This window comes from Bombina bombina, chromosome 7 (assembly GCF_027579735.1).
Source record: "Bombina bombina isolate aBomBom1 chromosome 7, aBomBom1.pri, whole genome shotgun sequence".
NCBI lineage: Eukaryota > Metazoa > Chordata > Amphibia > Anura > Bombinatoridae > Bombina > Bombina bombina.
Genome location: NC_069505.1, coordinates 259632998 through 259647092, shown reverse-complemented (window position 1 = coordinate 259647092; position 14095 = coordinate 259632998). Strand labels below are relative to the sequence as shown.

The window sequence follows — 14095 nt, the reverse complement described above, 5'->3', positions numbered from 1 at the left end:
CTCACAGCGTATACTGTGCCCACTTGCCCAGTGCCACCACTCATATCTGGTGTAACAGTAGTGTACATTTAAAAAAAACAACACTTTTTTGACTGTGTTAAATAATAGCAGTCAGTTTCCTTCACACGTGTGCGTTTCAGTGCCTGCCTGCCAGGGCACAGTGTCACCCCAGTGCAACTCATATCTGGTGTAACAGTAGTGTACATTTAAAAAAAAACAAAACACTTTTTTGACTGTGTTAAATAATAGCAGTCAGTTTCCTTCACACATGTGCGTTTCAGTGCCTGCCTGCCAGGGCACAGTGTCACCCCAGTGCAACTCATATCTGGTGTAACAGTAGTGTACATTTAAAAAAAACAACACTTTTTTGACTGTGTTAAATAATAGCAGTCAGTTTCCTTCACACTTGTGCGTTTCAGTGCCTGCCTGCCAGGGCACAGTGTCACACCAGTGCCACCACGCATATCTGTTGTAACAGTAGTGTACATTTAAAAAAAACAACACTTTTTTGACTGTGAAATAATAGCAATCAGTTTCCTCTACACGTGTGCGTTTCAGTGCCTGTCTGCCAGGGCACAGTGTCACACCAGTGCAACTCATATCTGGTGTAACAGTAGTGTACATTTAAAAAAAACAACACTGATAGGGGACGTAACAGGGATTAAACTGATAAGAATAGAACTACTTAACACACCACTCCTATCTGGTGGCACATTAGATTGCACGCGCAGTGCCCCAAATTTGAAGTAGGAGGACTGACCAAGCATCTTTTTCCATCTCCCGGTTCCTAAAATCGATGCCATATACATGTCCCCTGATAGGGGACGTAACAGGGATTAAACTGATAGGAATAGTACTACTTAACACACCTTATAATAACGCAGAGAGAGAGGAGTCTGAAGAAGAGGAGTCAGAGGAGGAAGGTGGCTTTGAGGAGGTGGAAGACCAAACACAGCAGGTGTCCCAGGGGGCTTGTTGTCACCTTTCGGGGACCCTTGGTGTTGTACGTGGCTGGGTGGAAGAAGAGACCTTCAATGACATCAGTGAGGACAAGGAACGGGACATGGCTAGCTTGGTATCCAACCTTGTGCAAATGGGGAGTTTGCGGTTGTGCAAATGGACTGTTTGCGGTTGTTTGCGGTGCGTTAAACAGGGAGTTTGGTCTGTCACTGTGAAGCGGGCGTAACCCTTACACTACCTGATCGATACAACATAATACCTGATGTTTTAAAGCATGTTATTCCAAACAATTTAGGAATGTTAGGTGATCTATGCCCTTTATGGATTAAAACCAGACTCTGCATCAACTATGTAATTTTCCATGGGAGTTTTGCCATGGATCCCCCTCCGGCATGCCACAGTCCAGGTGTTAGTCCCCTTGAAACAACTTTTCCATCACTATTGTGGCCAGAAAGAGTCCCTGTGGGTTTTAAAATTCGCCTGCCTATTGAAGTCTATGGCGGTTCGCCCGTTCGCAAACTTTTGTGGAAGTTCGCGTTCACCGTTCGCGAACCCAAATTTTTATGTTTGCGACATCACTACTGTTAGCGCTCCACTCGTAATCTAGCCCATAGTTTGTTGTATTTGTATTATACTGTAAAATATATATAATCTGTTTTATTACTAAGTTTGTTATTTAATTAAACGTGTTTTTAATTTTTGGGTGTTTTTTTCATTTTGGGAGCAAGATTTTGTGTACGGGATATTAAATAGAAGACAGTAGCCGCAAGTTTTTCAGTTTACGCTTGTGTGTTTTTTAAACATTGCACTATGTAAATTGCGCTTTTAAAAAATGACGACTTTTATTATTATATCTCTTTTCTGTTCCTTTAACATTCTGATTTATTTCACCGTACAGCTGGTAACGGCAGCTACTAGTACAATCTTGTCTTGTGTTTAGCTTGTCTATAAGCAGTATCTCCAAAAAACACTGGAAAAAACATATGTATTATAAAATTCCTTCTTGAATGGATATTAACAAATAAACATGTCTGATGAATTTTAGCAACATACATAATAAACACACTTCTATTAATGGAGAAAAATGATCTTTCTCAAGAGTATCATATCTTGTACAGAAGGTCATAAGTGAAATTCCTCATCATGAAGGGAAGTCGTCTTAGTCTCTCATTCAAACACTTGACCTGGCATTTTAGATAAATGGCGCATGTAGTCATTACCTAAAGCAAAAGAGGAAGAAACAATAATATTAAAGAAACTAAACGCCTGCAGTGCTCATATTGATAGATTATTAGATAACTGTACAAACGTTATGAGTTTGTAACCCAGAGGGTGAAGGAACTCCTGGATGTAACTACTCAGCTAAAATGACAGGTACTTTCCTGTACCCAAAACAAAATACAATTACGCGCAACGCACGCACAAGAACAGATAAAGGCAGGGAGCCTTAGGAACAGGGAATGGAAATATCTGTTTTATAAAATGATTTTTTTGTCTTAGATTGGGTGGAACCTTTTTATATATTAATAGCAACGCATTATTTAGCAACATCTATCACATACTGAATTTACTGCCAAGCAAAACCTATTAAATGGACATGAAACACAACATTTTCTTTCATGATTCAAATAGAACATACATTTTTAAACAACTTTCCAATTTACTTTATTATCAATTTTGCTTCCTTTTCTTGGTATCCTTTATTAAAGGAGCAGCAATACACTACTGGGAGCTAGCTTAACACATCTGTAAGCCAATGACAAGAGGTATCTTGCAGCCACCAATCAGCAGCTAGCTCCCAGCTCGAGTCTACTTAGGTATTCTCTTTTTTAACAAAGGATACAGAGAGAACAAATCACATTATATACTGGAAGCAAATTGGAAAGTTGTTTACTATTGTACACCCTGCCTGAATCATGAAAGAAAGAGGTTGCGTTTAATGTCCCTTTACGGTTACATAATGTAGTAAAGCTGCACATACAGATCTGATCACATGGAAAAAAATGTTAGCAACCATTTAACTCAAGGAAACAAAAGTGATAAAATGTATTTTCCTTTACTTTCTGATTATTTTGTAGTTTAAAAACAAGAAACAACCCAGCAATGCAGCAAGAAATGACAATAAGACTGCGCTGAAGAGAAAAAGTAAAGTGTTTGTGGTTTGAAAGCTGCACAAATTAAGCTGTGCACATTAAGTTGCACACATTAATGCTCACATTATGCTGCACACATTAATGCACACATTAAGCTGCACACTAACGCACACATTAAGCTGCACACTAATGCACACATTAAGCTGCACACATTAAGCTGCACAAATTGATGCTCATATTAAGCTGCACACATTAAGCTGCACACATTAATGCTCACATTAAGCTGCTCACATTAAGCTGCACACATTAATGCTCACATTGAGCTGCACACATTAATGCTCACATTAAGCTGCTCACATTAAGCTGCACACATTAATGCTCACATTGAGCTGCACACATTAATGCTCACATTAAGCTGCATACATTAAGCTGCACACATTAACGGGATAGTCTACACCAGAATTTGTATTGTTTAAAAAGATAAATGTTCCAATCAGCCAATAGAATGCGAGCTCAATCCTATTGGCTGATTGGATCAGCCAATATGATTGAACTTCAATCCTATTGACTGATTGCATCAGCCAATAGGATTTTTTCTACCTTAATTCCGATTGGCTGATATAATTCTATCAGCCAATTGGAATCTAAGGGACGCCATCTTGGATGACGTCACTTAAAGGAACCGTCATTCAGTAAGAAGATTCCGCGTCGGATGGATGAAGATAGAAGATGCAGTCTGGATGAAGTCTTCTGCCCGTCTGGAGGACCACTTCGACCGGCTTGGATGAAGACCTCTCCCGGCTTCGTTGAGGACTTCGGTCCGGGTGGATGAAGACTTCTGCCGCTTCCTTGAGGATGGATGTCCGGTCTTCAGAGCAGTAAGTCAATCTTCAGGGGGTTAGTGTTAGGGTTTTTTAAGGGTGTATTGGGTGGGTTTTATTTTTAGGTTAGGGCTTTGGGCCACAAAAGATCTATCTGCTCTTTTAAGGGCAATGCCCATCCAAATGCCCTTTTTAGGGCAATGGGGAGCTTAGGATTTTTTAGTTAGTATTTTATTTGGGGGGTTGGTTGTGTGGGTCGTGGGTTTTACTGTTGGGGAGGTTGTTTGTATTATTTTTTTTTACAGGTGAAAGAGCTGATTTATTTGGGGCAATGCCCCACAACATGCCCTTTTAAGGGCTATTGGTAGTTTAGTTTAGGCTAGGGTTTTTTTTTATTTTTGGTGGGCTTTTTTATTTTGATAGGGCTATTAGATTAGGTGTAATTAGTTTAAATATCTTGTAATTTGTTTATTATTTTCTGCAATTGTAAGTTCCCACGGGAATAGGGCCCTCAATCCCTCCTGTATGTGTTTGTAAATTTTGTCCTGTATCTTAAAAGTCTTGTATTGTTTTATTTAAATGAATTGTATCCATGGACAGCGCTGCGGAATATGTTGGCGCTTAATAAATAAAGTATAATAATAATAATAATTTAGTGTTTTTTGTGTGATTTAGCTAATTTAATTTATTTAATTGTTTTTAATTAAGTTAATTTATTTAATTGTAGTGTAGTGTTAGGTGTTATTTTACAGGTCAATTTGTATTTATTTTAGCTAGGTAGTTATTAAATAGTTCATAACTATTTAATAACTATTCTACCTAGTTAAAATAAATACAAACTTGCCTGTAAAATAAAAATAAACCCTAAGCTAGCTACAATGTAACTATTAGTAATATTAGTAATGTAGGTAGGTGGCGGCGATGTTAGGGACAGTAGATTAGGGGTTAATAATATTTAACTAATGTTTGCGAGGCGGGAGTGTGGTGGTTTAGGGGTTATTATAGTGGCGGCGATGTCCGGAGTGGTAGAATAGTGGTTAATAAGTATAATGTAGGTTGCGACGATGTCGGGGGTGGCAGATTAGGGGTTAATAAAAAATAATGTAGGTGTCGGCGATGTTGGGGGCAGAAGATTAGGGGTTAATAAGTATAATGTAGGTGGCGGCGGTATCCGGAGCGGCAGATTTGGGGTTAATAAATATAATGTAGGTGTCGGCGGTGTTGGGGGGCGGCAAATTAGGGGTTAATAAGTGTAAGATTAGGGGTGTTTGGACTCGGGTTCATGTTAGGGTGTTAGGTGTAAACATAAAATGTGTTACCCCATAGGAATCAATGGGGCTGCGCTACTGAGTTTTACGCTGCTTTTTGCAAGTGTTAGACTTTTTCTCAGCCGGCTCTCCCCGTTGATTAATATGGGGAAATCGTGCACGAGCACGTACAACCAGCTCACCGCTGACTTAAGCAGCGCTGGTATTGGAGTGCGGTATGGAGAACAATTTTGCTCAAAGCTCACTTCTTGCCTTTTAACACCGGGTTTGTAAAAACCTGTAATAGCAGCGCTGCAGGTAAATGAGCGGTGAGAGAAAACTGCTTGTTAGCACCGCACAGCCTCTAACACAAAACTCGTAATCTGGATGATACTTTTTACCTCTGTGATTACCTTGTATCTAAGCCTCTGCAGACTGTCCCCTTATCTCAGTGCTTTTGACAGAGATGCAGTTTAGACAATCAGTGCAGACTCCTAAATAACTCCACGGGAGTGAGCACAATGTTTATCTATATGACACACATGAACTAGTACTGTCTAACTGTGAAAACTTTCAAAATGCTCTGAGCTAAGAGGTGGGTTTCAACGGTTTAGAAATTAGTTTGAGCCTGCCAGGGTTTAGCTTTTTAAAAATACCACCAAGGGAACAAAGCAAATTTGATGATAAAAGTAAATTGGAAAGTTTTTTTAAAATGACATGCCCTATCTGAATCATGAAAGTTTAATTTTGACTTTACTGTCCCTTTAAGCTGCACACATTAAGCTGCACACATTAAGCTGCAGACATTAAGCGGCAAACATTAAGCTGCGCACATTAAGCTGCGCACATTAAGCTGCACACATTAAGCTGCACACATTAAACTATACACATTAAGCTGCACACATTAAGCGGCGCACATTAAGTTGCACACACTCTTTCAAACAATGATGAACAGCCATTAAAGTATGTTACAAATCATTACAACGATACTGTAACTGATAGAAGAAGCAATTATTTACGCTGTAAACACCTTGAGATTTTTATGTAAAATGCTTAGTTATGTGTAATATACTTCCATTATTTATTTTTTGCCTTTTCATTTAATTTTGCTCTGAAAATGGTGGGGGTTTTTATCCTCAGAGTATCCTCAGTAAATGCACCCTGAAGACTTCTCAAGGCTAACCCTTCTACATATATTTCTCTAATTGGCTTTAGCTGATAACAGACTGCAAATATACATTATACTAATATAATGACTGTGGCTAGCCTTGTAATCTACAGACTAAAGCCCAGATTAGCGCCTCCAAATAAGGCAAATAGTGGGTGGAGTTTGGTTATTGAAAAACATAATTTATGTAAGAACTTACCTGATAAATTCATTTCTTTCATATTAGCAAGAGTCCATGAGCTAGTGACGTATGGGATATACATTCCTACCAGGAGGGGCAAAGTTTCCCAAACCTTAAAATGCCTATAAATACACCCCTCACCACACCCACAAATCAGTTTAACGAATAGCCAAGAAGTGGGGTGATAAGAAAAAAGTGCGAAAGCATATAAAATAAGGAATTGGAATAAGTGTGCTTTATACAAAAAAATCATAACCACCACAAAAAGGGTGGGCCTCATGGACTCTTGCTAATATGAAAGAAATGAATTTATCAGGTAAGTTCTTACATAAATTATGTTTTCTTTCATGTAATTAGCAAGAGTCCATGAGCTAGTGACGTATGGGATAATGACTACCCAAGATGTGGATCTTTCCACGCAAGAGTCACTAGAGAGGGAGGGATAAAATAAAGACAGCCAATTCCTGCTGAAAATAATCCACACCCAAAATAAAGTTTAATAAAAACATAAGCAGAAGATTCAAACTGAAACCGCTGCCTGAAGTACTTTTCTACCAAAAACTGCTTCAGAAGAAGAAAACACATCAAAAATGGTAGAATTTAGTAAAAGAATGCAAAGAGGACCAAGTTGCTGCTTTGCAAATCTGATCAACCGAAGCTTCATTCCTAAACGCCCAGGAAGTAGAAACTGACCTAGTAGAATGAGCTGTAATCCTATGAGGCAGAGTTTTACCTGACTCGACATAGGCATGATGAATTAAAAGATTTCAACCAAGATGCCAAAGAAATGGCAGAAGCTTTCTAACCTTTTCTAGAACCGGAAAAGATGACAAATAGACTAGAAGTCTTTCGGAAAGACTTAGTAGCTTCAACATAATATTTCAAAGCTCTAACAACATCCAAAGAATGCAACGATTTATCCTTAGAATTCTTAGGATTAGGACATAATGAAGGAACTACAATTTCTCTACTAATGTTGTTGGAATTCACAACCTTAGGTAAAAATTGAAAAGAAGTTTGCAACACCGCCTTATCCTGATGAAAAATCAGAAAAGGAGACACAAGAAAGAGCAGATAATTCAGAAACTCTTCTGGCAGAAGAGATCGCTAAAAGGAACAAAACTTTCCAAGAAAGTAATTTAATTGTCCAAAGAATGCATGGGTTCAAAAGGAGGAGCTTGAAGAGCCCCCAGAACCAAATTCAAACTCCAAGGAGGAGAAATTGACTTAACAGGTTTTATACGAACCAAAGCTTGTACAAAACAATGAATATCAGGAAGACTAGCAATCTTTCTGAGAAAAAAAAAAAACAGAAAGAGCAGAGATTTGTCCTTTCAAGGAACTTGCGGACAAACCCTTATCTAAACCATCCTGAAGAAACTGTAAAATTCTCGGTATTCTAAAAGAATGCCAAGAAAAATGATGAGAAAGACACCAAGAAATATAAGTCTTCCAGACTCTATAATATATCTCTCTAGATACAGATTTACGAGCCTGTAACATAATATTAATCACAGAGTCAGAGAAACCTCTTTGACCAAGAATCAAGCGTTCAATCTCCATACCTTTAAATTTAAGGATTGAGATCCTGATGGAAAAAAGGACCTTGTGACAGAAGGTCTGGTCTTAACGGAAGAGTCCACGGTTGGCAAGAGGCCATCCGGACAAGATCCGCATACCAAAACCTGTGAGGCCATGCCGGGGCTACCAGCAGAACAAACGAGCATTCCTTCAGAATCTTGGAGATTACTCTTGGAAGAAGAACTAGAGGCAGAAAGATATAGGCAGGATGATACTTCCAAGGAAGTGATAATGTATCCACTGCCTCCGCCTGAGGATCCCGGGATCTGGACAGATACCTGGGAAGTTTCTTGTTTAGATGAGACGCCATCAGATCTATTTCTGGAAGTTCCCACATTTGAACAATCTGAAGAAATACCTCTGGGTGAAGAGACCATTCGCCCGGATGTAACGTTTGGCGGCTGAGATAATCCGCTTCCCAATTGTCTATACCTGGGATATGAACCGCAGAAATTAGACAGGAGCTGAATTCCGCCTAAACCAGAATTCGAGACACTTCTTTCATAGCCAGAGGACTGTGAGTTCCTCCTTGATGATTGATGTATGCCACAGTTGTGACATTGTCTGTCTGAAAACAAATGAACGATTCTCTCTTCAGAAGAGGCCAAGACTGAAGAGCTCTGAAAATTGCACGGAGTTCCAAAATATTGATCGGTAATCTCACCTCCTGAGATTCCCAAACTCCTTGTGCCGTCAGAGATCCCCATACAGCTCCCCAACCTGTAAGACTTGCATCTGTTGAAAATACAGTCCAGGTCGGAAGAAAAAAAGAAGCCCCCTGAATTAAACGATGGTGATCTGTCCACCACGTCAGAGAGTGTCGTACAATCGGTTTTAAAGATATTGATTGAGATATCTTTGTGTAATCCCATCACTATTGGTTCAGCATACAGAGCTGGAAAGGTCGCATGTGAAAATGAGCAAAGGAGATCGCGTCCGATGCAGCAGACATAAGACCTAAAATTTCCATGCATAAGGCAACCAAAAGGAATGATTGTGACTGAAGGTTTTGACAAGCTGATATCAATATTAGACGTCTCTTGTCCGAAAAAGACAGAGTCATGGACACCGAATCTATATGGAAACCTAAAGCGGTTACCCTTGTCTGAGGAATCAATGAACTTTTTGGTAAATTGATCCTTCAACCATGATCTTGAAGAAACAACACAAGTCGATTCGTATGAGATTCTGCTAAATGTGAAGACTGAGCAAGTACCAAGATATCGTCCAAATAAGGAAATACCAATACCCTGTTCTCTGAATACAGACAGAAGGGCACCGAGAACCTTTGTAAAAATTCTTGGAGCTGATGCTAGGCCAAACGGTAGAGCCACAAACTGGTAATGCTTGTCTAGAAAAGAGAATCTCAGAAACTGATAGTGATCTGGATGAATCAGAATATGCAGATATGCATCCTGTAAATCTATTGTAGACATATAATGCCCTTGCTAAACAAAAGGCAGGATAGTCCTTACAGTTACCATCTTGAATGTTGGTATCCTTACATAATGATTCAATATTGACAGATCCGGAACTGGTCTGAAGGATTTGACCTTCTTTGGTACAATAAAGAGATTAAATAAAACCCCAGCCCCATGTTCCAGAACTGGAACTGGCATAATTACTCCAGCCAACTCTAGATCTGAAACACATTTCAGAAATGCATGAGCCTTTGCTGGGTTTACTGGGACACTGGAAAGAAAAAAATCTCTTGCAGGAGGCCTTAACTTGAAGCCAATTCTGTACCCTTCTGAAACAATGTTCCGAAAAACAGAGATTGTGAACGGAATTGACCCAAATTTCTTTGAAAAAAACATAATCTGCCCCGTACCAGCTGAGCTGGAATGAGGGCCGCACCTTTATGTGGACCTAGGAGCTGGCTTGGGTTTCTATAAGGCTTGGATATATTCCAAACTGGAGAAGGTTACCAAACTGATACTGCTCCTGAGGATGAAGGATCAGGCTTTTGTTCCTTGTTGTGATGAAAGGAACGAAAACGATTATTAGACCTAAATTCACCTTTAGATTTTTTATCCTGTGGTAAAAAAGTTCCCTTCTCTCCAGTAACAGTTGAGATAAAAGAATCCAACTGATAATCAAATAATTTATTACCCTGGAAAGAAAGGGAAAGCAAAGATGACTTAGAAGACATATCAGCATTCCAAGTTTTAAGCCATAAAGCTCTTCTAGCTAAAATAGCTAGAGACATATACCTGACATCAACTCTAATGATATCAAAAGATGGCATCACAAATAAAATAATTAGCATGTTATAGAAATGCAAATGATAATTATGATCTGTTATTTGTTGCGCTAAAGCTTCTAACCAAAAAAGTTGAAGCTGCAGTAACATCCGCTAAGGATATAGCAGGTCTAAGACGATTACCTGAACACAAGTAAGCTTTTCTTAGAAAGGATTCAATTTTCCTATCTAAAGGATCTTTAGCAGGAGTAGAGACAGCCCCATTAATCTTAGGGATTTTGTCCCAAAACTCTAATCTGTCAGATGGCACAGGATATAATTGCTTAAAAACATTTTTAGAAGGAGTAAATGAATTACCCAAAATATTCCACTCCCTGGAAATTACTTCAGAAATAGCACCAGGGACAGGAAACACTTCTGGAATAACTACAGGAGATTTAGAAACCTTATTTAAACGTTTTAGATTTAGTATCAAGAGGACCAGAATCCTCAATTTCTAATGCAATTAATACTTCTTTAAGTAAAGAACAAATAATTCCATCTTGAACAAATACGAAGATTTATCAGCATCAACCTCTGAGACAGAAACCTCTGAACCAGAAGAACCATTATCAGTATCAGAATGATGATGTTCATTTTAAAAATTCATCTGAAAAAAGAGAAGTTTTAAAAGACTTTTATGCATACTAGAAGGAAAAATAACAGACATAGCCTTCTTAATGGATTTAGAAACAAAATCTCTTATGTTATCAGGAACACTCTGAGTATTAGATGTTGACGAAACAGCAACAGGTAATGTAATAGTACTAAAGGAAATTTTATCTGCATTAACAAGTTTGTCATGACATTCAATACAAACAACAGCTGGAGGAACAGATACCAAAAGTTTATATCAGATACACTTAGCTTTGGTAGCTCCAGCACCGGCGAGCGATTTTCCTGAAGTATCTTCTGACTCAGTTGCAACGTGGAACATCTTGCAATATGTAATAGAAAAAAACAACATATAAAGCAAAATAGATCAAATTCCTTAAATGACAGTTTCAGGAATGGGAAAAAATGCCAGTGAACAAGCTTCTAGCAACCAGAAGCAAATAAATAAAGAGACTTAAATAATGTGGAGACAACAATGACGCCCATATTTTTTAGCGCCAAAAATGACGCCCACATTATTTGGCGCCTAAATGCTTTTTGCGCCAAAAATGACGCCACATCCGGAACGCCGACACTTTTGGCGCAAAAGAACGTCAAAAAATGACGCAACTTCCGGCGACACGTATGACGCCGGAAACAGAAAAAAAATTTGCGCCAAAAAAGTCCGCGCCAAGAATGACGCAATAAAATGAAGCATTTTCAGCCCCCGCAAGCCTAACAGCCCACAGGAAAAGTCTAATTTTTTAAGGTAAGAAAAAATGATTGATTCAAATGCATTATCCCAAATATGAAACTGACTGTCTGAAAATAAGGAAAGTTGAACATTCTGAGTCAAGGCAAATAAATGTTTGAATACATATATTTAGAACTTTATAAAAAAAGTGCCCAACCATAGCTTAGAGTGTCACAGAAAATAAGACTTACTTACCCCAGGACACTCATCTACATGTTTGTAGAAAGCCAAACCAGTACTGAAACGAGAATCAGTAGAGGTAAAGGTATATATAAGAGTATATCGTCGATCTGAAAAGGGAGGTAAGAGATGAATCTCTCAACCGATAACAGAGAACCTATGAAATAGACCCCGTAGAAGGAGATCATTGCATTCAAATAGGCAATACTCTCCTCACATCCCTCTGACATTCACTGCACGCTGAGAGGAAAACCGGGCTCCAACCTGCTGCGGAGCGCATATCAACGTAGAATCTAGCACAAACTTACTTCACCACCTCCATAGGAGGCAAAGTTTGTAAAACTGAATTGTGGGTGTGGTGAGGGGTGTATTTATAGGCATTTTAAGGTTTGGGAAACTTTGCCCCTCCTGGTAGGAATGTATATCCCATACGTCACTAGCTCATGGACTCTTGCTAATTACATGAAAGAAAATAATTGTACTTGTTTTAAAATGTTTCGGCTTTTATGTTATTCTATAGCAAGACAGAAAGATTAACAGCCTTGGTCTTCTATTTGTTTATATTGTACAGAAAACCGTGCTGCTGCCATGGCAGAATGTCCTGTCATCCTCATGCTGATCTGCATTAAGTCACTGCAGCCAAGTTAAATATTTATTTCCATATATAAAATATTAACATTTAAAGGGGCATTAAAGTCATTTGTCTATAGCTCCTGCAGCTATAAAAAAAAGAAAAAGCACTTGGCACATCCGGCGTTATTCTGGAGGTTACAAAGGCAGAGAAAATTTACTCTAAATTATGTAGGAAACAAATATACATTTTAAATGCTGCCCAGTACTGCCAACCCTCACAAGGACAGAGAAGTGTGACAGCAAAGGGACAGTGCCACATACCACCACCATCTCTGTACAGCTGCAGTGTTTGAAAGCAGCTGCACTGAGCATATGTCCATATGCCCCTAAAACTGTAGTAGCTTTTACTAGACACATTTTTGCTAATAGAAGTGTATCTCAGAAATGCATCAAAACTGAAATGCACTGGAACACATTTAGATTTAATGCATCCCTTTAATGTCATTTTCCAGAACCTCATAGGACTTTTCTTCATCTGCTTCCTGGGTGTATCTGGATATATAAAGTAGAAACAGATGATATCACAATGTAACCCCTTTTTTCCACTCACTTTACAATCACACGCCAATGCTTAAGGTTTCATTACTCACCAATAAGCAGTCTGGGTACTCACAAGTCTCTGTTTAAGATACACAACAGCATCCTGACCATAGCAGCCTACGGTCTCTCAGTATGAGACTATTTAGATTATCTCCCTGTGTGGTTAAGCCTGTGGTTTGTGTGATGTGGCTGAGACCCCAGGAAGTAAATATGAGTGCAGAGTTGTGGCACATTGTCACAGGGTCGCATCCCTGTCATCTAGAATGGAGCAGTCTGTTTAATGAGATGAATTTTGCATTAATTACAGTCAGGGCATCATTATACAGTGTCTGGTAACACTGGAAGGAATTTCTCCTTTTGGCATTAATCCCAAGAGGGGGGGGCAGATAGTGCAAGGAACAACAGGACATAAAGCTGTTACATTCCCAGCTAATCTACACAGCTGTATTAATGTATCAGGCGATAAACTATAAGGTGTCTATACTGCTGAGCTACCACAAGTGCCAGGCGCAGTCTTACGCACATCCCTCACCCAGTGTATATATATCACATGAGAGAAGCTCTGGCCCCCCATAAATTCATCTTGCTGTCATCATTGCAAGGGGTTTGCATGGAATGTCTGGGAGGGGACTGAGCAAAGTCTTTTGCCCCATTTGGCTGACACATGGGCCTGATTCAGCAGATGGGATTAAATACATGAAACAGAAGTTGTGTTTAGAAGAGCTGTATATATTACACTGACTGACGCACATTAAAAAGACAGGCAAGTTAAAATGACACTTTCATAGCGCTGACAGAGCGTGCAATTTTAAGAGACTTTTTAGTTTATTTATGTTATGAAATTTACTTTGCTATCTTGGTACCCTTTGTTGAACAGCACACCTAGGTAGGCTCAGGAGCAGCGGGTGATTGGTGGCTACTCACATATGTCTCTTTTCATTGGCTCATCAAATGTGATTATCTGTCTTTCTCACATCTCTTCCTGGTTGTCCTCTCACTACCTTAAGCTAAATCTCTCTAAAACTGAGCTCCTTATTTTCCCACCTTCTTCTAAAATCTGCACCCCCATCTCTCTATAACTGTCAACAACTCCATTATTAC

General features: G+C 39.0%; 1 long non-coding RNA gene across 1 annotated transcript; it reads right to left on the bottom strand.

Annotated features, from left to right (window-relative positions):
* Positions 1-1782: 1782 nt before the first annotated feature.
* LOC128635846 (uncharacterized) lies at positions 1783-13299 on the bottom strand. Its single transcript, XR_008398598.1, has 2 exons — positions 13045-13299; positions 1783-2180 (listed from the first exon to the last, which is right to left on the bottom strand). It is a non-coding gene; the product is annotated as an uncharacterized LOC128635846 (long non-coding RNA).
* Positions 13300-14095: the final 796 nt, after the last annotated feature.